At 51.9% G+C, this 19652-nt stretch overlaps 54 non-coding genes and 1 pseudogene across 54 annotated transcripts; all 55 read left to right on the top strand.

Moving 5' to 3' along the window:
• Positions 1-8727: 8727 nt before the first annotated feature.
• Positions 8728-8839, top strand: LOC147682311 (5S ribosomal RNA; annotated as a pseudogene).
• Positions 8840-8919: 80 nt separating this feature from the next.
• LOC147682310 (5S ribosomal RNA) lies at positions 8920-9038 on the top strand. Its single transcript, XR_015301520.1, has one exon. It is a non-coding gene; the product is annotated as a 5S ribosomal RNA (ribosomal RNA).
• Positions 9039-9118: 80 nt separating this feature from the next.
• Positions 9119-9237, top strand: LOC147682309 (5S ribosomal RNA). The gene has a single exon (XR_015302064.1). It is a non-coding gene; the product is annotated as a 5S ribosomal RNA (ribosomal RNA).
• Positions 9238-9317: 80 nt separating this feature from the next.
• Positions 9318-9436, top strand: LOC147682308 (5S ribosomal RNA). Its single transcript, XR_015302063.1, has one exon. It is a non-coding gene; the product is annotated as a 5S ribosomal RNA (ribosomal RNA).
• Positions 9437-9516: 80 nt separating this feature from the next.
• On the top strand, positions 9517-9635 carry LOC147682307 (5S ribosomal RNA). The gene has a single exon (XR_015302062.1). It is a non-coding gene; the product is annotated as a 5S ribosomal RNA (ribosomal RNA).
• Positions 9636-9715: 80 nt separating this feature from the next.
• On the top strand, positions 9716-9834 carry LOC147682306 (5S ribosomal RNA). The gene has a single exon (XR_015301511.1). It is a non-coding gene; the product is annotated as a 5S ribosomal RNA (ribosomal RNA).
• Positions 9835-9914: 80 nt separating this feature from the next.
• LOC147682305 (5S ribosomal RNA) lies at positions 9915-10033 on the top strand. Its single transcript, XR_015301550.1, has one exon. It is a non-coding gene; the product is annotated as a 5S ribosomal RNA (ribosomal RNA).
• Positions 10034-10113: 80 nt separating this feature from the next.
• On the top strand, positions 10114-10232 carry LOC147682304 (5S ribosomal RNA). The gene has a single exon (XR_015301549.1). It is a non-coding gene; the product is annotated as a 5S ribosomal RNA (ribosomal RNA).
• An 80-nt stretch (positions 10233-10312) lies between these two features.
• LOC147682303 (5S ribosomal RNA) lies at positions 10313-10431 on the top strand. The gene has a single exon (XR_015301548.1). It is a non-coding gene; the product is annotated as a 5S ribosomal RNA (ribosomal RNA).
• An 80-nt stretch (positions 10432-10511) lies between these two features.
• Positions 10512-10630, top strand: LOC147682302 (5S ribosomal RNA). The gene has a single exon (XR_015302061.1). It is a non-coding gene; the product is annotated as a 5S ribosomal RNA (ribosomal RNA).
• Positions 10631-10710: 80 nt separating this feature from the next.
• LOC147682301 (5S ribosomal RNA) lies at positions 10711-10829 on the top strand. Its single transcript, XR_015301547.1, has one exon. It is a non-coding gene; the product is annotated as a 5S ribosomal RNA (ribosomal RNA).
• An 80-nt stretch (positions 10830-10909) lies between these two features.
• Positions 10910-11028, top strand: LOC147682300 (5S ribosomal RNA). Its single transcript, XR_015302060.1, has one exon. It is a non-coding gene; the product is annotated as a 5S ribosomal RNA (ribosomal RNA).
• An 80-nt stretch (positions 11029-11108) lies between these two features.
• Positions 11109-11227, top strand: LOC147682299 (5S ribosomal RNA). Its single transcript, XR_015302059.1, has one exon. It is a non-coding gene; the product is annotated as a 5S ribosomal RNA (ribosomal RNA).
• Positions 11228-11307: 80 nt separating this feature from the next.
• LOC147682298 (5S ribosomal RNA) lies at positions 11308-11426 on the top strand. The gene has a single exon (XR_015302058.1). It is a non-coding gene; the product is annotated as a 5S ribosomal RNA (ribosomal RNA).
• An 80-nt stretch (positions 11427-11506) lies between these two features.
• Positions 11507-11625, top strand: LOC147682297 (5S ribosomal RNA). The gene has a single exon (XR_015302057.1). It is a non-coding gene; the product is annotated as a 5S ribosomal RNA (ribosomal RNA).
• Positions 11626-11705: 80 nt separating this feature from the next.
• LOC147682296 (5S ribosomal RNA) lies at positions 11706-11824 on the top strand. Its single transcript, XR_015302056.1, has one exon. It is a non-coding gene; the product is annotated as a 5S ribosomal RNA (ribosomal RNA).
• Positions 11825-11904: 80 nt separating this feature from the next.
• LOC147682295 (5S ribosomal RNA) lies at positions 11905-12023 on the top strand. Its single transcript, XR_015302055.1, has one exon. It is a non-coding gene; the product is annotated as a 5S ribosomal RNA (ribosomal RNA).
• Positions 12024-12103: 80 nt separating this feature from the next.
• LOC147682294 (5S ribosomal RNA) lies at positions 12104-12222 on the top strand. The gene has a single exon (XR_015302054.1). It is a non-coding gene; the product is annotated as a 5S ribosomal RNA (ribosomal RNA).
• Positions 12223-12302: 80 nt separating this feature from the next.
• On the top strand, positions 12303-12421 carry LOC147682293 (5S ribosomal RNA). Its single transcript, XR_015302053.1, has one exon. It is a non-coding gene; the product is annotated as a 5S ribosomal RNA (ribosomal RNA).
• An 80-nt stretch (positions 12422-12501) lies between these two features.
• Positions 12502-12620, top strand: LOC147682292 (5S ribosomal RNA). The gene has a single exon (XR_015302052.1). It is a non-coding gene; the product is annotated as a 5S ribosomal RNA (ribosomal RNA).
• An 80-nt stretch (positions 12621-12700) lies between these two features.
• On the top strand, positions 12701-12819 carry LOC147682291 (5S ribosomal RNA). The gene has a single exon (XR_015302051.1). It is a non-coding gene; the product is annotated as a 5S ribosomal RNA (ribosomal RNA).
• An 80-nt stretch (positions 12820-12899) lies between these two features.
• On the top strand, positions 12900-13018 carry LOC147682290 (5S ribosomal RNA). The gene has a single exon (XR_015302050.1). It is a non-coding gene; the product is annotated as a 5S ribosomal RNA (ribosomal RNA).
• Positions 13019-13098: 80 nt separating this feature from the next.
• LOC147682289 (5S ribosomal RNA) lies at positions 13099-13217 on the top strand. Its single transcript, XR_015302049.1, has one exon. It is a non-coding gene; the product is annotated as a 5S ribosomal RNA (ribosomal RNA).
• An 80-nt stretch (positions 13218-13297) lies between these two features.
• Positions 13298-13416, top strand: LOC147682288 (5S ribosomal RNA). The gene has a single exon (XR_015302048.1). It is a non-coding gene; the product is annotated as a 5S ribosomal RNA (ribosomal RNA).
• An 80-nt stretch (positions 13417-13496) lies between these two features.
• Positions 13497-13615, top strand: LOC147682287 (5S ribosomal RNA). Its single transcript, XR_015302047.1, has one exon. It is a non-coding gene; the product is annotated as a 5S ribosomal RNA (ribosomal RNA).
• An 80-nt stretch (positions 13616-13695) lies between these two features.
• On the top strand, positions 13696-13814 carry LOC147682286 (5S ribosomal RNA). Its single transcript, XR_015302046.1, has one exon. It is a non-coding gene; the product is annotated as a 5S ribosomal RNA (ribosomal RNA).
• Positions 13815-13894: 80 nt separating this feature from the next.
• LOC147682285 (5S ribosomal RNA) lies at positions 13895-14014 on the top strand. Its single transcript, XR_015301581.1, has one exon. It is a non-coding gene; the product is annotated as a 5S ribosomal RNA (ribosomal RNA).
• Positions 14015-14094: 80 nt separating this feature from the next.
• On the top strand, positions 14095-14213 carry LOC147682284 (5S ribosomal RNA). Its single transcript, XR_015302045.1, has one exon. It is a non-coding gene; the product is annotated as a 5S ribosomal RNA (ribosomal RNA).
• Positions 14214-14293: 80 nt separating this feature from the next.
• On the top strand, positions 14294-14412 carry LOC147682283 (5S ribosomal RNA). The gene has a single exon (XR_015302043.1). It is a non-coding gene; the product is annotated as a 5S ribosomal RNA (ribosomal RNA).
• An 80-nt stretch (positions 14413-14492) lies between these two features.
• Positions 14493-14611, top strand: LOC147682282 (5S ribosomal RNA). The gene has a single exon (XR_015302042.1). It is a non-coding gene; the product is annotated as a 5S ribosomal RNA (ribosomal RNA).
• Positions 14612-14691: 80 nt separating this feature from the next.
• LOC147682281 (5S ribosomal RNA) lies at positions 14692-14810 on the top strand. Its single transcript, XR_015302041.1, has one exon. It is a non-coding gene; the product is annotated as a 5S ribosomal RNA (ribosomal RNA).
• An 80-nt stretch (positions 14811-14890) lies between these two features.
• LOC147682280 (5S ribosomal RNA) lies at positions 14891-15009 on the top strand. Its single transcript, XR_015302040.1, has one exon. It is a non-coding gene; the product is annotated as a 5S ribosomal RNA (ribosomal RNA).
• Positions 15010-15089: 80 nt separating this feature from the next.
• Positions 15090-15208, top strand: LOC147682279 (5S ribosomal RNA). Its single transcript, XR_015302039.1, has one exon. It is a non-coding gene; the product is annotated as a 5S ribosomal RNA (ribosomal RNA).
• Positions 15209-15288: 80 nt separating this feature from the next.
• Positions 15289-15407, top strand: LOC147682278 (5S ribosomal RNA). The gene has a single exon (XR_015302038.1). It is a non-coding gene; the product is annotated as a 5S ribosomal RNA (ribosomal RNA).
• Positions 15408-15487: 80 nt separating this feature from the next.
• On the top strand, positions 15488-15606 carry LOC147682277 (5S ribosomal RNA). The gene has a single exon (XR_015302037.1). It is a non-coding gene; the product is annotated as a 5S ribosomal RNA (ribosomal RNA).
• An 80-nt stretch (positions 15607-15686) lies between these two features.
• On the top strand, positions 15687-15805 carry LOC147682276 (5S ribosomal RNA). Its single transcript, XR_015302036.1, has one exon. It is a non-coding gene; the product is annotated as a 5S ribosomal RNA (ribosomal RNA).
• Positions 15806-15885: 80 nt separating this feature from the next.
• Positions 15886-16004, top strand: LOC147682275 (5S ribosomal RNA). Its single transcript, XR_015302035.1, has one exon. It is a non-coding gene; the product is annotated as a 5S ribosomal RNA (ribosomal RNA).
• Positions 16005-16084: 80 nt separating this feature from the next.
• On the top strand, positions 16085-16202 carry LOC147682274 (5S ribosomal RNA). Its single transcript, XR_015301599.1, has one exon. It is a non-coding gene; the product is annotated as a 5S ribosomal RNA (ribosomal RNA).
• A 79-nt stretch (positions 16203-16281) lies between these two features.
• LOC147682273 (5S ribosomal RNA) lies at positions 16282-16400 on the top strand. Its single transcript, XR_015302032.1, has one exon. It is a non-coding gene; the product is annotated as a 5S ribosomal RNA (ribosomal RNA).
• Positions 16401-16480: 80 nt separating this feature from the next.
• Positions 16481-16599, top strand: LOC147682272 (5S ribosomal RNA). Its single transcript, XR_015302022.1, has one exon. It is a non-coding gene; the product is annotated as a 5S ribosomal RNA (ribosomal RNA).
• Positions 16600-16679: 80 nt separating this feature from the next.
• On the top strand, positions 16680-16798 carry LOC147682271 (5S ribosomal RNA). The gene has a single exon (XR_015302011.1). It is a non-coding gene; the product is annotated as a 5S ribosomal RNA (ribosomal RNA).
• Positions 16799-16878: 80 nt separating this feature from the next.
• Positions 16879-16997, top strand: LOC147682270 (5S ribosomal RNA). The gene has a single exon (XR_015302007.1). It is a non-coding gene; the product is annotated as a 5S ribosomal RNA (ribosomal RNA).
• An 80-nt stretch (positions 16998-17077) lies between these two features.
• On the top strand, positions 17078-17196 carry LOC147682269 (5S ribosomal RNA). Its single transcript, XR_015302006.1, has one exon. It is a non-coding gene; the product is annotated as a 5S ribosomal RNA (ribosomal RNA).
• An 80-nt stretch (positions 17197-17276) lies between these two features.
• LOC147682268 (5S ribosomal RNA) lies at positions 17277-17395 on the top strand. Its single transcript, XR_015302005.1, has one exon. It is a non-coding gene; the product is annotated as a 5S ribosomal RNA (ribosomal RNA).
• Positions 17396-17475: 80 nt separating this feature from the next.
• Positions 17476-17594, top strand: LOC147682267 (5S ribosomal RNA). Its single transcript, XR_015302003.1, has one exon. It is a non-coding gene; the product is annotated as a 5S ribosomal RNA (ribosomal RNA).
• An 80-nt stretch (positions 17595-17674) lies between these two features.
• LOC147682266 (5S ribosomal RNA) lies at positions 17675-17793 on the top strand. Its single transcript, XR_015302002.1, has one exon. It is a non-coding gene; the product is annotated as a 5S ribosomal RNA (ribosomal RNA).
• An 80-nt stretch (positions 17794-17873) lies between these two features.
• Positions 17874-17992, top strand: LOC147682265 (5S ribosomal RNA). Its single transcript, XR_015302001.1, has one exon. It is a non-coding gene; the product is annotated as a 5S ribosomal RNA (ribosomal RNA).
• An 80-nt stretch (positions 17993-18072) lies between these two features.
• Positions 18073-18191, top strand: LOC147682264 (5S ribosomal RNA). Its single transcript, XR_015302000.1, has one exon. It is a non-coding gene; the product is annotated as a 5S ribosomal RNA (ribosomal RNA).
• An 80-nt stretch (positions 18192-18271) lies between these two features.
• On the top strand, positions 18272-18390 carry LOC147682263 (5S ribosomal RNA). Its single transcript, XR_015301999.1, has one exon. It is a non-coding gene; the product is annotated as a 5S ribosomal RNA (ribosomal RNA).
• Positions 18391-18470: 80 nt separating this feature from the next.
• LOC147682262 (5S ribosomal RNA) lies at positions 18471-18589 on the top strand. Its single transcript, XR_015301993.1, has one exon. It is a non-coding gene; the product is annotated as a 5S ribosomal RNA (ribosomal RNA).
• An 80-nt stretch (positions 18590-18669) lies between these two features.
• Positions 18670-18788, top strand: LOC147682261 (5S ribosomal RNA). The gene has a single exon (XR_015301992.1). It is a non-coding gene; the product is annotated as a 5S ribosomal RNA (ribosomal RNA).
• Positions 18789-18868: 80 nt separating this feature from the next.
• On the top strand, positions 18869-18987 carry LOC147682260 (5S ribosomal RNA). Its single transcript, XR_015301576.1, has one exon. It is a non-coding gene; the product is annotated as a 5S ribosomal RNA (ribosomal RNA).
• Positions 18988-19067: 80 nt separating this feature from the next.
• LOC147682259 (5S ribosomal RNA) lies at positions 19068-19186 on the top strand. The gene has a single exon (XR_015301991.1). It is a non-coding gene; the product is annotated as a 5S ribosomal RNA (ribosomal RNA).
• An 80-nt stretch (positions 19187-19266) lies between these two features.
• On the top strand, positions 19267-19385 carry LOC147682258 (5S ribosomal RNA). The gene has a single exon (XR_015301990.1). It is a non-coding gene; the product is annotated as a 5S ribosomal RNA (ribosomal RNA).
• Positions 19386-19465: 80 nt separating this feature from the next.
• LOC147682257 (5S ribosomal RNA) lies at positions 19466-19584 on the top strand. Its single transcript, XR_015301989.1, has one exon. It is a non-coding gene; the product is annotated as a 5S ribosomal RNA (ribosomal RNA).
• The last annotated feature ends 68 nt before the right edge of the window (positions 19585-19652 follow it).

Genomic DNA, 19652 nt, shown 5'->3' with positions numbered 1-19652 from the left:
TAGACCAGTTATCCTAGTGGTAACGTGGACAAAGCAGTCTTAGGCTAAACTCTGAAAGGCATGTGAAGCCAGCTGTTATACCATACACAACCCCCTTGAATACCAAATGAAAGGGACACCACACAGATATATATTGAAAATATATATTGATTTATTAACTATAAAATCCCCTGGACTCTTTATGAGCACAGAAGCACAAGCGTTAAATCACAAGACAGTTTAAAATACACAAAAGTTGCACAATATGGATGAGCCCTAGGGGCCACCTAAACCATATACTAAATAAGTGGTATAAGAGATACCAGGAGGAAAGTGAAGAGGCCTAGGGCCTTGGGAATCGCTGGAGCTATTCGAGACTGGAGTTAACTAAGTCGGGAAAGGCCCACGGGACTCGGGTGCAGTGTTCAAAGTGCACGCACTTCTCAATACAAAGTCTATGGTGCGTAAAAAGCACAAAGTTAGAAAGTTAGGAACCTTCCGAGTGACCTACGGAGCTGAAACTTAAAACACAGGCCCTTGGGATGTGTACCAGTGCAGGAGCACCGGCGGAGCTGAGTTACCTCACCCACAGGAAGCGGGTGCACAGGGTCGAAGATGTGTCGGGTTTCGTCACGCTGGTCGATGGTGCTTGGAGCAGGAGATGCTGCAGGCGGCTCGATGAGAAGAGTTCCGGTGGATCCAAGGGTGGATCTGAAGATGTGAAGACCTGAAAGCAGAGGGGACAGTGTTCAAAGTCACTAGCCAGTGACTGCCGTGGAACCAGAGTGGAACCAGGTGATGTCGGGTGCAAACAGGCGTTGTCGGGTAGCTTCTTTCTGCAGCCACGTGGATACCCGGGGTCGAGGACGTCCAGGAGTCGGTCACGAGCTGTCCCACGTAGGCCTCTCGCTGTTGGCGGTGTCGGCGACCTGATCGGAGCAAACAGGCCTTGGCAAATGCAAGCCACGCAGGAGTTGAAAGATGCTGTTCACTCGGACCAGCAAGGTCAGAGCGGGTGCTCCTTTTCACAGGAGCTTGGGTAGGTCTGGAGCAACCAGACCTGCTGTTTAAATCTTCGGGTTCGTCGCCAAGATGGCCGCTGGCCGCGTGGCTAGTGGCCGGGATGGCGCGTCGAGTGGCACAGTGCAAAAGGGCCCCACGCAGATCGTGGAGATGCTGGGGGGCTGATCTTCGGTGCAAGGGCTGCTCGGTGGTGGGGGTTCTCAATCCCCAAAGCACAACGTCGAGGATGCCTCAGAAGCTGCGCAGTCAGCTTTTCGGGTGTCTTTCAAGAGGTCCGGTCCCACGTCACTCGGTGCCTCCACGGGTCCCTTCTTTGCAGGGACTGTGGATCGGGCTCTGAGAGGTCTGGGAATCTGGTTCTTGTCGGGCTCTGGGCTCGGGCTCCGGCGGGAGGCGGCGGCAAAGCAGACGTCGAGTTGCTGGTTGGTACCTGTGTTCACAGGGTGGTCACTCCTTGGCCACAAGGGAGATTCTTCTTCAGTCTTCTGTGCAGCAGAATGTCGAAGTCCAGTCTTCTTCTTAGTTTAAGTTGATTTCGGGATGATCTGCTGTGCAATGGCACTGCTCCCCCTCTTATTCCCAAACTGGGGGTGGATCACCTACTAGGTCCCTCCCCTATGGGTGGGACCAGGAAGGGGGGTGGTTACACCCCCTCTCCTTTGTCCAGCTCCTCGCCAGGACTGGGGCTGGAAAGCCCCAGAACCGGTTTGGGCTGGCTTATGCACAGGGACACCTTGTGTGCCCCAGGCATGTCTCAATCTATTCAGCCCTGTCCTACCCAATACACAAAACCCTGTCTGGGGTGGTGCTCGCACCTCCCCAGGCAGGAAACCCTTTGTCCAGGCCCTCCTCGCTGGAAGGACTCCCAGCAGCAGGAGGTCAGACATGTGTCTGTGGTGGCAGCATCCATTTTGTGATGCTGAGGCTCTGTTTAACTTTAACCAGGGTTAAGGCTACACACATGTCGTGTCCCTCTAGAAGGGTGGAATGCTATCCCCGTCGCCAGAACTGGCGAGGGGATAGTATTCCAATTCGTATGACACCTTACTCGACATGTTTTGATAAAGCCAAACCAAAGATAGCATTTAACCGCGAGGATTATAATGCACTTAAGAGTATATGGTATGGCAATATCCCGGAACAGCTTAGGGAGTGGTTCCCGACAGCTGCAGACAGGCTCAGCTCATGCTAGAGCACCATCTCACATATTTCCAAGCACTCTGCCTCCAGCATTGATGAGGCCTTCCATAGGAGTGGCTGATAGGAACATATGTGTCCAGTTTAGGGTTAGGCACAGACATACTGTACCTAAGTAAGAGGTGATTACACCAACTTACCCCAGCTGAGTGATCAGCCAGTTGTGTCAAATATGGAGGCCAGGCCAGGGGTGGCACAATACATGCTGCAGCCCCTGGCAGGCCTTGGCTACACCTATGCCCTGGGTACCTATGGTACACTGTTACAGGGGCCTATAAGGTGAACCAATTCCAATTGTGTTATGCACCTAAGGTACATGGAGTCCATTTTAAGGAGAGAGCAATCAGCCTGGGGCCCTGAATAGCAGGATCCCAGGCCAACTAAGTCAAAAACCAGCTAAACACCAGGCAAAAAGTTTGGGGGTAACCATAGTCAGATATCCACCTTCCTACATAACCCCCCCCCAAACGAAAGGAGATAAGGCTATCCTTGACCAGGTAAGCCTATATTGCCTAAGTGGCCATATAAGGAAGTACCAGCTCTGGCTTGGTAACCCCCTGTCTCATGGTCCACTAAGCAATCCCTCACCCTAAGGGTATCGGAGGGTCTCCACCATAGGGAATCTCTACCTGTGGTGTGTCTTTGCAAAGTCAAAGGCTGGTGTTGAGATGGAGTACTGAAGTGAGCTTCCTCTGTAGGGCTCAGCTTCCTCCAATCACTCTCCACCATGTGTGCCTTTCTTTCTCTGACTGAGTTGCACTGTGCTCTCAGGGTCAACCTCTGGCTACCTAAAGCTGGAGGCTGGGTCCCTCTGTTTGGCTTACTGGAGGGACAGGTCAGGTTTGGGCCCTTAGGGTCCCAGGTTTGGCTGTGCCCAACAATATCCATCTGGGGGAGGTCCCTAACTACATTTAAGGGGGATCCCTCAGGAGTTTTTAAAGCTTGCACCTCACTAGGGCTACTAGTTTCGGTGCCCCTAATCTGCTGATGGGGGTGCTTTATTTGACAGGGGGCCCTTTGGGTCTCACTGTCCTTCTTGTCCTCTGCAGCCCTGGGCTGAGTAAGGCAAGGTAGAGAGGGGCAGGTTACCTGCTCCAGACTGGGTCCCTCCTGAGAAGGGTCCACTGCCATCAGAGGCTCTGTCAGGCCAGGCCTAACAACCTCTGGGACAGTTCCTTCATCAGGGGTAAGATCAGTTCCCTGAGGAGGCTGATCCTTTCCTAAAGTCTGGTGGGAGGGAGATTTCTCTTCCTCCTCAATGCTCTCTGTTTGGGTGGAGTGATCCATCATTTCAGGCTTCACTACCCAGGTATCGGTTTGAGTTTGGGCTGTGGCCATCACAGACCCACCAACCTTTTCAGGAGGAGACTCAGTTTGGGTATGGGCTGTTACTAGTACAGCCCTGCTACTCTTTCCAGGAGGGAAGTTATCTAAAGATGGGGCTGAGGTTTGCTCAGCCCTCCCAACCTTTTCAGGAAGGACATCTTGAATTGGGGCTGTAGCCATTACAGCCCCACTAACCTTTCCATGGAGATGTACCATTCTAGAATGGGTTTGCTGTTCAACCTCAGCCCAGGCTGAGATTTCCAAATCATTACCCAGTAGGCAATCTACAGGCAAGTTTGCTGACACTGCCACTCTCTTTGGGCCAGTGACACCTCCCCAGCTAAGATTGACTACTGCCATGGGATGATTGGTTTCTATGCCATCAATGTTTGTCACCTGATATCTGGCATCAGGTAAAAGTTGCCTTGAGGGGACTAGACATTCAGCCACCATGGTGATGCTAGCCCCTGTGTCTCTGAAGGCCTCAACTTTCAAACCATTGATGAGGGGCTCCTGTCTATACTTGCTCAAAGTGTTTGGGCAAGCTGTGAAATTGGCAAACCCCATGCCAGTCTCATAGACAAGAGTATCTGAGTTAGGGGACCTGGATAGGCCAGAGTCCACCTGTCCTCCAAAAGTAAACCCACCCAAATTCTTGGGGGTGCTCCCACCACCTGGGGGACCACTGCTAACAGTGACAGGAGGTGTTGGAGCCTTACCTGGAGGTATATTCTCCTTATTGCCATTCTTGGGACAACAGCTATCTGTTTTGTAATGCCCCACCTGTTTACAGGTATGACAATAAGGCTTTTTCTGGGATGCAGAAGTGTCTTGGGACCCACCCCCATTCTTGGAGTTTTGGGGCCCTGGGGAAGTCTTTTCCTTACTTTTATCCCCACCCTTCTCTTGAGGCTTGGTAGTCTCTTTCTTTTGGTCACCACCCTGGTTCTTAGGCCTGATCCTGGTTCTGACCCATTTGTCTGCCCTCCTACCCAATTCTTGTGGGGAGGTCAGATCAGAGTCAACCAGGTGCTGATGTAGAAGCTGATTTTGACAATTACTTAAGATTTGCTCTCTCATAATTAAATTATACAATCCTGTATAGTCAGTAACCTTACTTCCCAGCAACCAGCCCTCCAGAGCCTTAGTGGCACACTCAACAAATTCAGACCAGTCCTGAGTCTGTGTCTTCTGGGTATCTCTGAACATTAACCTGTACTGTTCAGTGGTTAAGCCTAACCCATCAATCAGAGCACTCTTCAGGACCATGTAGTTTCTAGAATCCTCATCACTAACTGTGAGGAGTCTGTCTCTGCCTCTACCTTCAAAGGAGAGCCACAAGATTGCTGCCCACTGCTCCTGAGGAATCTGCTGTACCATGCAGGCTCTCTCAAGTGCAGTCATCCATTTGTGGATATCATCCCCAGCTTTGTAGGGGGGCACAATCTTACTCAGGTTTCTTGTATCAAAAGACCTGTCTTTATCCTTCTGGATAGTGCTGCCACCAGTGGATCCTAATCCACTCTCTCTAGGCTGTCTTGCTCTAGCAAGTTTCTCCTTGGCCAGGGCAACCTCTAGTTCTTGCCTCTGGATCCTAAGCTCAGCCTCTCTCATCTTGGCCTCATGTTCCCTTCTCTGAGGGCTAGTCATCTCCTTCCTGGAGTGACCATGAGAGCCTCTAGAGACATGGGAGGTATTGGATTCACCTGAGTGATGCCTCCTCCTCCTATGGCCCTGGTTAAGTCCACCTGGGGGTCTGAATGGGTTGTTACCTGATTCATTCCCAAGTTGACTTAAGTTAGCCTGGTTCAGTCTACTGACCAGCACCTGACTATCTCTGTCATCATCTGACTCACTGCTTTCCACCTCCTCCTCCTCTTCTTCTTCCTCTACATCTACCTGAGGAGCTCCAGTGGTGGAGGCTTCCTCATCTACCAGGATGATAGGGGCAGGGGTGTCTACAGTGTCATCCTCTGAAGGATGGCCTCCTTCAGCATCCCCTGTGGGGTTTGCTTTAGAGGTCTTTAGAGCCTCAGACTGATCCAAGAGCTCTCTTAGGTGGTCTGTAGTAGGGGAAGGCCCTGTCTTCAGACCCCTTAAGACACAAAGCTGTCTTAATTCCTTAAAGGGAAAAATAGCAAACTGGGATGGTGCCCTTGGAGGGTCACTCTCAACAGGAGTAAGTCCACTGGACCCCTCTGTTCCAGACATTGCTCTAGTGTGGGTGGATGTGTTGCAATCTACCTACACTGGTGTTTACCTACTAAACCTATCTAGTAGTTGTAGCTAGGGTGTGCTACTCCCTTTGCTCTACAACAACTAAGTTCAGTAGAACTTAAGTATACTAGTCTTGTTTTATATGTACCTAGCAGGTACCTGTATGATCTTTCAAATGATAATCTCAAAGATTGCAATGGTAAAACAACAGCAAGCTCAGATCCCAATCCGCTGCTCACCAATGTGAGAAGTTGGCCTGGTATATAATGCTCACTAATTCTAGTGATCACTTTGTACCATGCCAAGCAACCCTTATGATGATGGTTGTAATTCAACCTTGTAGACCAGTTATCCTAGTGGTAACGTGGACAAAGCAGTCTTAGGCTAAACTCTGAAAGGCATGTGAAGCCAGCTGTTATACCATACACAACCCCCTTGAATACCAAATGAAAGGGACACCACACAGATATATATTGAAAATATATATTGATTTATTAACTATAAAATCCCCTGGACTCTTTATGAGCACAGAAGCACAAGCGTTAAATCACAAGACAGTTTAAAATACACAAAAGTTGCACAATATGGATGAGCCCTAGGGGCCACCTAAACCATATACTAAATAAGTGGTATAAGAGATACCAGGAGGAAAGTGAAGAGGCCTAGGGCCTTGGGAATCGCTGGAGCTATTCGAGACTGGAGTTAACTAAGTCGGGAAAGGCCCACGGGACTCGGGTGCAGTGTTCAAAGTGCACGCACTTCTCAATACAAAGTCTATGGTGCGTAAAAAGCACAAAGTTAGAAAGTTAGGAACCTTCCGAGTGACCTACGGAGCTGAAACTTAAAACACAGGCCCTTGGGATGTGTACCAGTGCAGGAGCACCGGCGGAGCTGAGTTACCTCACCCACAGGAAGCGGGTGCACAGGGTCGAAGATGTGTCGGGTTTCGTCACGCTGGTCGATGGTGCTTGGAGCAGGAGATGCTGCAGGCGGCTCGATGAGAAGAGTTCCGGTGGATCCAAGGGTGGATCTGAAGATGTGAAGACCTGAAAGCAGAGGGGACAGTGTTCAAAGTCACTAGCCAGTGACTGCCGTGGAACCAGAGTGGAACCAGGTGATGTCGGGTGCAAACAGGCGTTGTCGGGTAGCTTCTTTCTGCAGCCACGTGGATACCCGGGGTCGAGGACGTCCAGGAGTCGGTCACGAGCTGTCCCACGTAGGCCTCTCGCTGTTGGCGGTGTCGGCGACCTGATCGGAGCAAACAGGCCTTGGCAAATGCAAGCCACGCAGGAGTTGAAAGATGCTGTTCACTCGGACCAGCAAGGTCAGAGCGGGTGCTCCTTTTCACAGGAGCTTGGGTAGGTCTGGAGCAACCAGACCTGCTGTTTAAATCTTCGGGTTCGTCGCCAAGATGGCCGCTGGCCGCGTGGCTAGTGGCCGGGATGGCGCGTCGAGTGGCACAGTGCAAAAGGGCCCCACGCAGATCGTGGAGATGCTGGGGGGCTGATCTTCGGTGCAAGGGCTGCTCGGTGGTGGGGGTTCTCAATCCCCAAAGCACAACGTCGAGGATGCCTCAGAAGCTGCGCAGTCAGCTTTTCGGGTGTCTTTCAAGAGGTCCGGTCCCACGTCACTCGGTGCCTCCACGGGTCCCTTCTTTGCAGGGACTGTGGATCGGGCTCTGAGAGGTCTGGGAATCTGGTTCTTGTCGGGCTCTGGGCTCGGGCTCCGGCGGGAGGCGGCGGCAAAGCAGACGTCGAGTTGCTGGTTGGTACCTGTGTTCACAGGGTGGTCACTCCTTGGCCACAAGGGAGATTCTTCTTCAGTCTTCTGTGCAGCAGAATGTCGAAGTCCAGTCTTCTTCTTAGTTTAAGTTGATTTCGGGATGATCTGCTGTGCAATGGCACTGCTCCCCCTCTTATTCCCAAACTGGGGGTGGATCACCTACTAGGTCCCTCCCCTATGGGTGGGACCAGGAAGGGGGGTGGTTACACCCCCTCTCCTTTGTCCAGCTCCTCGCCAGGACTGGGGCTGGAAAGCCCCAGAACCGGTTTGGGCTGGCTTATGCACAGGGACACCTTGTGTGCCCCAGGCATGTCTCAATCTATTCAGCCCTGTCCTACCCAATACACAAAACCCTGTCTGGGGTGGTGCTCGCACCTCCCCAGGCAGGAAACCCTTTGTCCAGGCCCTCCTCGCTGGAAGGACTCCCAGCAGCAGGAGGTCAGACATGTGTCTGTGGTGGCAGCATCCATTTTGTGATGCTGAGGCTCTGTTTAACTTTAACCAGGGTTAAGGCTACACACATGTCGTGTCCCTCTAGAAGGGTGGAATGCTATCCCCGTCGCCAGAACTGGCGAGGGGATAGTATTCCAATTCGTATGACACCTTACTCGACATGTTTTGATAAAGCCAAACCAAAGATAGCATTTAACCGCGAGGATTATAATGCACTTAAGAGTATATGGTATGGCAATATCCCGGAACAGCTTAGGGAGTGGTTCCCGACAGCTGCAGACAGGCTCAGCTCATGCTAGAGCACCATCTCACATATTTCCAAGCACTCTGCCTCCAGCATTGATGAGGCCTTCCATAGGAGTGGCTGATAGGAACATATGTGTCCAGTTTAGGGTTAGGCACAGACATACTGTACCTAAGTAAGAGGTGATTACACCAACTTACCCCAGCTGAGTGATCAGCCAGTTGTGTCAAATATGGAGGCCAGGCCAGGGGTGGCACAATACATGCTGCAGCCCCTGGCAGGCCTTGGCTACACCTATGCCCTGGGTACCTATGGTACACTGTTACAGGGGCCTATAAGGTGAACCAATTCCAATTGTGTTATGCACCTAAGGTACATGGAGTCCATTTTAAGGAGAGAGCAATCAGCCTGGGGCCCTGAATAGCAGGATCCCAGGCCAACTAAGTCAAAAACCAGCTAAACACCAGGCAAAAAGTTTGGGGGTAACCATAGTCAGATATCCACCTTCCTACACACCCTGAAAGCACCTGATCTCGTCCGATCTCAGAAGTTAAGCAGGGTCGGGCCTGGTTAGTACCTGGATGGGAGACCGCCTGGGAATACCAGGTGCTGTAGGCTTTTTTTTTTCAGAGTGGTTTGCTTGCTTGTACTGAAGCTGAGCGAAGAAAGCTAAGAGGCCCAAAACCAGTGCTCCTAGAGCCTACGGCCATACCACCCTGAAAGCACCTGATCTCGTCCGATCTCAGAAGTTAAGCAGGGTCGGGCCTGGTTAGTACCTGAATGGGAGACCGCCTGGGAATACCAGGTGCTGTAGGCTTTTTTTTTTCAGAGTGGTTTGCTTGCTTGTACTGAAGCTGAGCGAAGAAAGCTAAGAGGCCCAAAACCAGTGCTCCTAGAGCCTACGGCCATACCACCCTGAAAGCACCTGATCTCGTCCGATCTCAGAAGTTAAGCAGGGTCGGGCCTGGTTAGTACCTGGATGGGAGACCGCCTGGGAATACCAGGTGCTGTAGGCTTTTTTTTTTCAGAGTGGTTTGCTTGCTTGTACTGAAGCTGAGCGAAGAAAGCTAAGAGGCCCAAAACCAGTGCTCTTAGAGCCTACGGCCATACCACCCTGAAAGCACCTGATCTCGTCCGATCTCAGAAGTTAAGCAGGGTCGGGCCTGGTTAGTACCTGGATGGGAGACCGCCTGGGAATACCAGGTGCTGTAGGCTTTTTTTTTTCAGAGTGGTTTGCTTGCTTGTACTGAAGCTGAGCGAAGAAAGCTAAGAGGCCCAAAACCAGTGCTCCTAGAGCCTACGGCCATACCACCCTGAAAGCACCTGATCTCGTCCGATCTCAGAAGTTAAGCAGGGTCGGGCCTGGTTAGTACCTGGATGGGAGACCGCCTGGGAATACCAGGTGCTGTAGGCTTTTTTTTTTCAGAGTGGTTTGCTTGCTTGTACTGAAGCTGAGCGAAGAAAGCTAAGAGGCCCAAAACCAGTGCTCTTAGAGCCTATGGCCATACCACCCTGAAAGCACCTGATCTCGTCCGATCTCAGAAGTTAAGCAGGGTCGGGCCTGGTTAGTACCTGGATGGGAGACCGCCTGGGAATACCAGGTGCTGTAGGCTTTTTTTTTTCAGAGTGGTTTGCTTGCTTGTACTGAAGCTGAGCGAAGAAAGCTAAGAGGCCCAAAACCAGTGCTCCTAGAGCCTACGGCCATACCACCCTGAAAGCACCTGATCTCGTCCGATCTCAGAAGTTAAGCAGGGTCGGGCCTGGTTAGTACCTGGATGGCAGACCGCCTGGGAATACCAGGTGCTGTAGGCTTTTTTTTTTCAGAGTGGTTTGCTTGCTTGTACTGAAGCTGAGCGAAGAAAGCTAAGAGGCCCAAAACCAGTGCTCCTAGAGCCTACGGCCATACCACCCTGAAAGCACCTGATCTCGTCCGATCTCAGAAGTTAAGCAGGGTCGGGCCTGGTTAGTACCTGGATGGCAGACCGCCTGGGAATACCAGGTGCTGTAGGCTTTTTTTTTTCAGAGTGGTTTGCTTGCTTGTACTGAAGCTGAGCGAAGAAAGCTAAGAGGCCCAAAACCAGTGCTCCTAGAGCCTACGGCCATACCACCCTGAAAGCACCTGATCTCGTCCGATCTCAGAAGTTAAGCAGGGTCGGGCCTGGTTAGTACCTGGATGGCAGACCGCCTGGGAATACCAGGTGCTGTAGGCTTTTTTTTTTCAGAGTGGTTTGCTTGCTTGTACTGAAGCTGAGCGAAGAAAGCTAAGAGGCCCAAAACCAGTGCTCCTAGAGCCTACGGCCATACCACCCTGAAAGCACCTGATCTCGTCCGATCTCAGAAGTTAAGCAGGGTCGGGCCTGGTTAGTACCTGGATGGGAGACCGCCTGGGAATACCAGGTGCTGTAGGCTTTTTTTTTTCAGAGTGGTTTGCTTGCTTGTACTGAAGCTGAGCGAAGAAAGCTAAGAGGCCCAAAACCAGTGCTCCTAGAGCCTACGGCCATACCACCCTGAAAGCACCTGATCTCGTCCGATCTCAGAAGTTAAGCAGGGTCGGGCCTGGTTAGTACCTGGATGGCAGACCGCCTGGGAATACCAGGTGCTGTAGGCTTTTTTTTTTCAGAGTGGTTTGCTTGCTTGTACTGAAGCTGAGCGAAGAAAGCTAAGAGGCCCAAAACCAGTGCTCCTAGAGCCTACGGCCATACCACCCTGAAAGCACCTGATCTCGTCCGATCTCAGAAGTTAAGCAGGGTCGGGCCTGGTTAGTACCTGGATGGGAGACCGCCTGGGAATACCAGGTGCTGTAGGCTTTTTTTTTTCAGAGTGGTTTGCTTGCTTGTACTGAAGCTGAGCGAAGAAAGCTAAGAGGCCCAAAACCAGTGCTCCTAGAGCCTACGGCCATACCACCCTGAAAGCACCTGATCTCGTCCGATCTCAGAAGTTAAGCAGGGTCGGGCCTGGTTAGTACCTGGATGGGAGACCGCCTGGGAATACCAGGTGCTGTAGGCTTTTTTTTTTCAGAGTGGTTTGCTTGCTTGTACTGAAGCTGAGCGAAGAAAGCTAAGAGGCCCAAAACCAGTGCTCCTAGAGCCTACGGCCATACCACCCTGAAAGCACCTGATCTCGTCCGATCTCAGAAGTTAAGCAGGGTCGGGCCTGGTTAGTACCTGGATGGGAGACCGCCTGGGAATACCAGGTGCTGTAGGCTTTTTTTTTTCAGAGTGGTTTGCTTGCTTGTACTGAAGCTGAGCGAAGAAAGCTAAGAGGCCCAAAACCAGTGCTCCTAGAGCCTACGGCCATACCACCCTGAAAGCACCTGATCTCGTCCGATCTCAGAAGTTAAGCAGGGTCGGGCCTGGTTAGTACCTGGATGGGAGACCGCCTGGGAATACCAGGTGCTGTAGGCTTTTTTTTTTCAGAGTGGTTTGCTTGCTTGTACTGAAGCTGAGCGAAGAAAGCTAAGAGGCCCAAAACCAGTGCTCCTAGAGCCTACGGCCATACCACCCTGAAAGCACCTGATCTCGTCCGATCTCAGAAGTTAAGCAGGGTCGGGCCTGGTTAGTACCTGGATGGGAGACCGCCTGGGAATACCAGGTGCTGTAGGCTTTTTTTTTTCAGAGTGGTTTGCTTGCTTGTACTGAAGCTGAGCGAAGAAAGCTAAGAGGCCCAAAACCAGTGCTCCTAGAGCCTACGGCCATACCACCCTGAAAGCACCTGATCTCGTCCGATCTCAGAAGTTAAGCAGGGTCGGGCCTGGTTAGTACCTGGATGGGAGACCGCCTGGGAATACCAGGTGCTGTAGGCTTTTTTTTTTCAGAGTGGTTTGCTTGCTTGTACTGAAGCTGAGCGAAGAAAGCTAAGAGGCCCAAAACCAGTGCTCCTAGAGCCTACGGCCATACCACCCTGAAAGCACCTGATCTCGTCCGATCTCAGAAGTTAAGCAGGGTCGGGCCTGGTTAGTACCTGGATGGGAGACCGCCTGGGAATACCAGGTGCTGTAGGCTTTTTTTTTTCAGAGTGGTTTGCTTGCTTGTACTGAAGCTGAGCGAAGAAAGCTAAGAGGCCCAAAACCAGTGCTCCTAGAGCCTACGGCCATACCACCCTGAAAGCACCTGATCTCGTCCGATCTCAGAAGTTAAGCAGGGTCGGGCCTGGTTAGTACCTGGATGGGAGACCGCCTGGGAATACCAGGTGCTGTAGGCTTTTTTTTTTCAGAGTGGTTTGCTTGCTTGTACTGAAGCTGAGCGAAGAAAGCTAAGAGGCCCAAAACCAGTGCTCCTAGAGCCTACGGCCATACCACCCTGAAAGCACCTGATCTCGTCCGATCTCAGAAGTTAAGCAGGGTCGGGCCTGGTTAGTACCTGGATGGGAGACCGCCTGGGAATACCAGGTGCTGTAGGCTTTTTTTTTTCAGAGTGGTTTGCTTGCTTGTACTGAAGCTGAGCGAAGAAAGCTAAGAGGCCCAAAACCAGTGCTCCTAGAGCCTACGGCCATACCACCCTGAAAGCACCTGATCTCGTCCGATCTCAGAAGTTAAGCAGGGTCGGGCCTGGTTAGTACCTGGATGGGAGACCGCCTGGGAATACCAGGTGCTGTAGGCTTTTTTTTTTCAGAGTGGTTTGCTTGCTTGTACTGAAGCTGAGCGAAGAAAGCTAAGAGGCCCAAAACCAGTGCTCCTAGAGCCTACGGCCATACCACCCTGAAAGCACCTGATCTCGTCCGATCTCAGAAGTTAAGCAGGGTCGGGCCTGGTTAGTACCTGGATGGGAGACCGCCTGGGAATACCAGGTGCTGTAGGCTTTTTTTTTTCAGAGTGGTTTGCTTGCTTGTACTGAAGCTGAGCGAAGAAAGCTAAGAGGCCCAAAACCAGTGCTCCTAGAGCCTACGGCCATACCACCCTGAAAGCACCTGATCTCGTCCGATCTCAGAAGTTAAGCAGGGTCGGGCCTGGTTAGTACCTGGATGGGAGACCGCCTGGGAATACCAGGTGCTGTAGGCTTTTTTTTTTCAGAGTGGTTTGCTTGCTTGTACTGAAGCTGAGCGAAGAAAGCTAAGAGGCCCAAAACCAGTGCTCCTAGAGCCTACGGCCATACCACCCTGAAAGCACCTGATCTCGTCCGATCTCAGAAGTTAAGCAGGGTCGGGCCTGGTTAGTACCTGGATGGGAGACCGCCTGGGAATACCAGGTGCTGTAGGCTTTTTTTTTTCAGAGTGGTTTGCTTGCTTGTACTGAAGCTGAGCGAAGAAAGCTAAGAGGCCCAAAACCAGTGCTCCTAGAGCCTACGGCCATACCACCCTGAAAGCACCTGATCTCGTCCGATCTCAGAAGTTAAGCAGGGTCGGGCCTGGTTAGTACCTGGATGGGAGACCGCCTGGGAATACCAGGTGCTGTAGGCTTTTTTTTTTCAGAGTGGTTTGCTTGCTTGTACTGAAGCTGAGCGAAGAAAGCTAAGAGGCCCAAAACCAGTGCTCCTAGAGCCTACGGCCATACCACCCTGAAAGCACCTGATCTCGTCCGATCTCAGAAGTTAAGCAGGGTCGGGCCTGGTTAGTACCTGGATGGGAGACCGCCTGGGAATACCAGGTGCTGTAGGCTTTTTTTTTTCAGAGTGGTTTGCTTGCTTGTACTGAAGCTGAGCGAAGAAAGCTAAGAGGCCCAAAACCAGTGCTCCTAGAGCCTACGGCCATACCACCCTGAAAGCACCTGATCTCGTCCGATCTCAGAAGTTAAGCAGGGTCGGGCCTGGTTAGTACCTGGATGGGAGACCGCCTGGGAATACCTAGGTGCTGTAGGCTTTTTTTTTTCAGAGTGGTTTGCTTGCTTGTACTGAAGCTGAGCGAAGAAAGCTAAGAGGCCCAAAACCAGTGCTCCTAGAGCCTACGGCCATACCACCCTGAAAGCACCTGATCTCGTCCGATCTCAGAAGTTAAGCAGGGTCGGGCCTGGTTAGTACCTGGATGGGAGACCGCCTGGGAATACCAGGTGCTGTAGGCTTTTTTTTTTCAGAGTGGTTTGCTTGCTTGTACTGAAGCTGAGCGAAGAAAGCTAAGAGGCCCAAAACCAGTGCTCCTAGAGCCTACGGCCATACCACCCTGAAAGCACCTGATCTCGTCCGATCTCAGAAGTTAAGCAGGGTCGGGCCTGGTTAGTACCTGGATGGGAGACCGCCTGGGAATACCAGGTGCTGTAGGCTTTTTTTTTTCAGAGTGGTTTGCTTGCTTGTACTGAAGCTGAGCGAAGAAAGCTAAGAGGCCCAAAACCAGTGCTCCTAGAGCCTACGGCCATACCACCCTGAAAGCACCTGATCTCGTCCGATCTCAGAAGTTAAGCAGGGTCGGGCCTGGTTAGTACCTGGATGGGAGACCGCCTGGGAATACCAGGTGCTGTAGGCTTTTTTTTTTCAGAGTGGTTTGCTTGCTTGTACTGAAGCTGAGCGAAGAAAGCTAAGAGGCCCAAAACCAGTGCTCCTAGAGCCTACGGCCATACCACCCTGAAAGCACCTGATCTCGTCCGATCTCAGAAGTTAAGCAGGGTCGGGCCTGGTTAGTACCTGGATGGGAGACCGCCTGGGAATACCAGGTGCTGTAGGCTTTTTTTTTTCAGAGTGGTTTGCTTGCTTGTACTGAAGCTGAGCGAAGAAAGCTAAGAGGCCCAAAACCAGTGCTCCTAGAGCCTACGGCCATACCACCCTGAAAGCACCTGATCTCGTCCGATCTCAGAAGTTAAGCAGGGTCGGGCCTGGTTAGTACCTGGATGGGAGACCGCCTGGGAATACCAGGTGCTGTAGGCTTTTTTTTTTCAGAGTGGTTTGCTTGCTTGTACTGAAGCTGAGCGAAGAAAGCTAAGAGGCCCAAAACCAGTGCTCCTAGAGCCTACGGCCATACCACCCTGAAAGCACCTGATCTCGTCCGATCTCAGAAGTTAAGCAGGGTCGGGCCTGGTTAGTACCTGGATGGGAGACCGCCTGGGAATACCAGGTGCTGTAGGCTTTTTTTTTTCAGAGTGGTTTGCTTGCTTGTACTGAAGCTGAGCGAAGAAAGCTAAGAGGCCCAAAACCAGTGCTCCTAGAGCCTACGGCCATACCACCCTGAAAGCACCTGATCTCGTCCGATCTCAGAAGTTAAGCAGGGTCGGGCCTGGTTAGTACCTGGATGGGAGACCGCCTGGGAATACCAGGTGCTGTAGGCTTTTTTTTTTCAGAGTGGTTTGCTTGCTTGTACTGAAGCTGAGCGAAGAAAGCTAAGAGGCCCAAAACCAGTGCTCCTAGAGCCTACGGCCATACCACCCTGAAAGCACCTGATCTCGTCCGATCTCAGAAGTTAAGCAGGGTCGGGCCTGGTTAGTACCTGGATGGGAGACCGCCTGGGAATACCAGGTGCTGTAGGCTTTTTTTTTTCAGAGTGGTTTGCTTGCTTGTACTGAAGCTGAGCGAAGAAAGCTAAGAGGCCCAAAACCAGTGCTCCTAGAGCCTACGGCCATACCACCCTGAAAGCACCTGATCTCGTCCGATCTCAGAAGTTAAGCAGGGTCGGGCCTGGTTAGTACCTGGATGGGAGACCGCCTGGGAATACCAGGTGCTGTAGGCTTTTTTTTTTCAGAGTGGTTTGCTTGCTTGTACTGAAGCTGAGCGAAGAAAGCTAAGAGGCCCAAAACCAGTGCTCCTAGAGCCTACGGCCATACCACCCTGAAAGCACCTGATCTCGTCCGATCTCAGAAGTTAAGCAGGGTCGGGCCTGGTTAGTACCTGGATGGGAGACCGCCTGGGAATACCAGGTGCTGTAGGCTTTTTTTTTTCAGAGTGGTTTGCTTGCTTGTACTGAAGCTGAGCGAAGAAAGCTAAGAGGCCCAAAACCAGTGCTCCTAGAGCCTCGGCCATACCACCCTGAAAGCACCTGATCTCGTCCGATCTCAGAAGTTAAGCAGGGTCGGGCCTGGTTAGTACCTGGATGGGAGACCGCCTGGGAATACCAGGTGCTGTAGGCTTTTTTTTTCAGAGTGGTTTGCTTGCTTGTACTGAAGCTGAGCGAAGAAAGCTAAGAGGCCCAAAACCAGTGCTCCTAGAGCCTACGGCCATACCACCCTGAAAGCACCTGATCTCGTCCGATCTCAGAAGTTAAGCAGGGTCGGGCCTGGTTAGTACCTGGATGGGAGACCGCCTGGGAATACCAGGTGCTGTAGGCTTTTTTTTTTCAGAGTGGTTTGCTTGCTTGTACTGAAGCTGAGCGAAGAAAGCTAAGAGGCCCAAAACCAGTGCTCCTAGAGCCTACGGCCATACCACCCTGAAAGCACCTGATCTCGTCCGATCTCAGAAGTTAAGCAGGGTCGGGCCTGGTTAGTACCTGGATGGGAGACCGCCTGGGAATACCAGGTGCTGTAGGCTTTTTTTTTTCAGAGTGGTTTGCTTGCTTGTACTGAAGCTGAGCGAAGAAAGCTAAGAGGCCCAAAACCAGTGCTCCTAGAGCCTACGGCCATACCACCCTGAAAGCACCTGATCTCGTCCGATCTCAGAAGTTAAGCAGGGTCGGGCCTGGTTAGTACCTGGATGGGAGACCGCCTGGGAATACCAGGTGCTGTAGGCTTTTTTTTTTCAGAGTGGTTTGCTTGCTTGTACTGAAGCTGAGCGAAGAAAGCTAAGAGGCCCAAAACCAGTGCTCCTAGAGCCTACGGCCATACCACCCTGAAAGCACCTGATCTCGTCCGATCTCAGAAGTTAAGCAGGGTCGGGCCTGGTTAGTACCTGGATGGGAGACCGCCTGGGAATACCAGGTGCTGTAGGCTTTTTTTTTTCAGAGTGGTTTGCTTGCTTGTACTGAAGCTGAGCGAAGAAAGCTAAGAGGCCCAAAACCAGTGCTCCTAGAGCCTACGGCCATACCACCCTGAAAGCACCTGATCTCGTCCGATCTCAGAAGTTAAGCAGGGTCGGGCCTGGTTAGTACCTGGATGGGAGACCGCCTGGGAATACCAGGTGCTGTAGGCTTTTTTTTTTCAGAGTGGTTTGCTTGCTTGTACTGAAGCTGAGCGAAGAAAGCTAAGAGGCCCAAAACCAGTGCTCCTAGAGCCTACGGCCATACCACCCTGAAAGCACCTGATCTCGTCCGATCTCAGAAGTTAAGCAGGGTCGGGCCTGGTTAGTACCTGGATGGGAGACCGCCTGGGAATACCAGGTGCTGTAGGCTTTTTTTTTTCAGAGTGGTTTGCTTGCTTGTACTGAAGCTGAGCGAAGAAAGCTAAGAGGCCCAAAACCAGTGCTCCTAGAGCCTACGGCCATACCACCCTGAAAGCACCTGATCTCGTCCGATCTCAGAAGTTAAGCAGGGTCGGGCCTGGTTAGTACCTGGATGGGAGACCGCCTGGGAATACCAGGTGCTGTAGGCTTTTTTTTTTCAGAGTGGTTTGCTTGCTTGTACTGAAGCTGAGCGAAGAAAGCTAAGAGGCCCAAAACCAGTGCTCCTAGAGCCTACGGCCATACCACCCTGAAAGCACCTGATCTCGTCCGATCTCAGAAGTTAAGCAGGGTCGGGCCTGGTTAGTACCTGGATGGGAGACCGCCTGGGAATACCAGGTGCTGTAGGCTTTTTTTTTTCAGAGTGGTTTGCTTGCTTGTACTGAAGCTGAGCGAAGAAAGCTAAGAGGCCCAAAACCAGTGCTCCTAGAGCCTACGGCCATACCACCCTGAAAGCACCTGATCTCGTCCGATCTCAGAAGTTAAGCAGGGTCGGGCCTGGTTAGTACCTGGATGGGAGACCGCCTGGGAATACCAGGTGCTGTAGGCTTTTTTTTTTCAGAGTGGTTTGCTTGCTTGTACTGAAGCTGAGCGAAGAAAGCTAAGAGGCCCAAAACCAGTGCTCCTAGAGCCTACGGCCATACCACCCTGAAAGCACCTGATCTCGTCCGATCTCAGAAGTTAAGCAGGGTCGGGCCTGGTTAGTACCTGGATGGGAGACCGCCTGGGAATACCAGGTGCTGTAGGCTTTTTTTTTTCAGAGTGGTTTGCTTGCTTGTACTGAAGCTGAGCGAAGAAAGCTAAGAGGCCCAAAACCAGTGCTCCTAGAGCCTACGGCCATACCACCCTGAAAGCACCTGATCTCGTCCGATCTCAGAAGTTAAGCAGGGTCGGGCCTGGTTAGTACCTGGATGGGAGACCGCCTGGGAATACCAGGTGCTGTAGGCTTTTTTTTTTCAGAGTGGTTTGCTTGCTTGTACTGAAGCTGAGCGAAGAAAGCTAAGAGGCCCAAAACCAGTGCTCCTAGAGCCTACGGCCATACCACCCTGAAAGCACCTGATCTCGTCCGATCTCAGAAGTTAAGCAGGGTCGGGCCTGGTTAGTACCTGGATGGGAGACCGCCTGGGAATACCAGGTGCTGTAGGCTTTTTTTTTTCAGAGTGGTTTGCTTGCTTGTACTGAAGCTGAGCGAAGAAAGCTAAGAGGCCCAAAACCAGTGCTCCTAGAGCCTACGGCCATACCACCCTGAAAGCACCTGATCTCGTCCGATCTCAGAAGTTAAGCAGGGTCGGGCCTGGTTAGTACCTGGATGGGAGACCGCCTGGGAATACCAGGTGCTGTAGGCTTTTTTTTTTCAGAGTGGTTTGCTTGCTTGTACTGAAGCTGAGCGAAGAAAGCTAAGAGGCCCAAAACCAGTGCTCCTAGAGCCTACGGCCATACCACCCTGAAAGCACCTGATCTAGTCCGATCTCAGAAGTTAAGCAGGGTCGGGCCTGGTTAGTACCTGGATGGGAGACCGCCTGGGAATACCAGGTGCTGTAGGCTTTTTTTTTTCAGAGTGGTTTGCTTGCTTGTACTGAAGCTGAGCGAAGAAAGCTAAGAGGCCCAAAACCAGTGCTCCTAGAGCCTACGGCCATACCACCCTGAAAGCACCTGATCTCGTCCGATCTCAGAAGTTAAGCAGGGTCGGGCCTGGTTAGTACCTGGATGGGAGACCGCCTGGGAATACCAGGTGCTGTAGGCTTTTTTTTTTCAGAGTGGTTTGCTTGCTTGTACTGAAGCTGAGCGAAGAAAGCTAAGAGGCCCAAAACCAGTGCTCCTAGAGCCTACGGCCATACCACCCTGAAAGCACCTGATCTCGTCCGATCTCAGAAGTTAAGCAGGGTCGGGCCTGGTTAGTACCTGGATGGGAGACCGCCTGGGAATACCAGGTGCTGTAGGCTTTTTTTTTTCAGAGTGGTTTGCTTGCTTGTACTGAAGCTGAGCGAAGAAAGCTAAGAGGCCCAAAACCAGTGCTCCTAGAGCCTACGGCCATACCACCCTGAAAGCACCTGATCTCGTCCGATCTCAGAAGTTAAGCAGGGTCGGGCCTGGTTAGTACCTGGATGGGAGACCGCCTGGGAATACCAGGTGCTGTAGGCTTTTTTTTTTCAGAGTGGTTTGCTTGCTTGTACTGAAGCTGAGCGAAGAAAGCTAAGAGGCCCAAAACC

The sequence above is a fragment of the Lissotriton vulgaris genome, chromosome 11 (genome assembly GCF_964263255.1).
Source record: "Lissotriton vulgaris chromosome 11, aLisVul1.2, whole genome shotgun sequence".
NCBI lineage: Eukaryota > Metazoa > Chordata > Amphibia > Caudata > Salamandridae > Lissotriton > Lissotriton vulgaris.
This window is presented reverse-complemented; position numbering and strand designations above follow the sequence as displayed.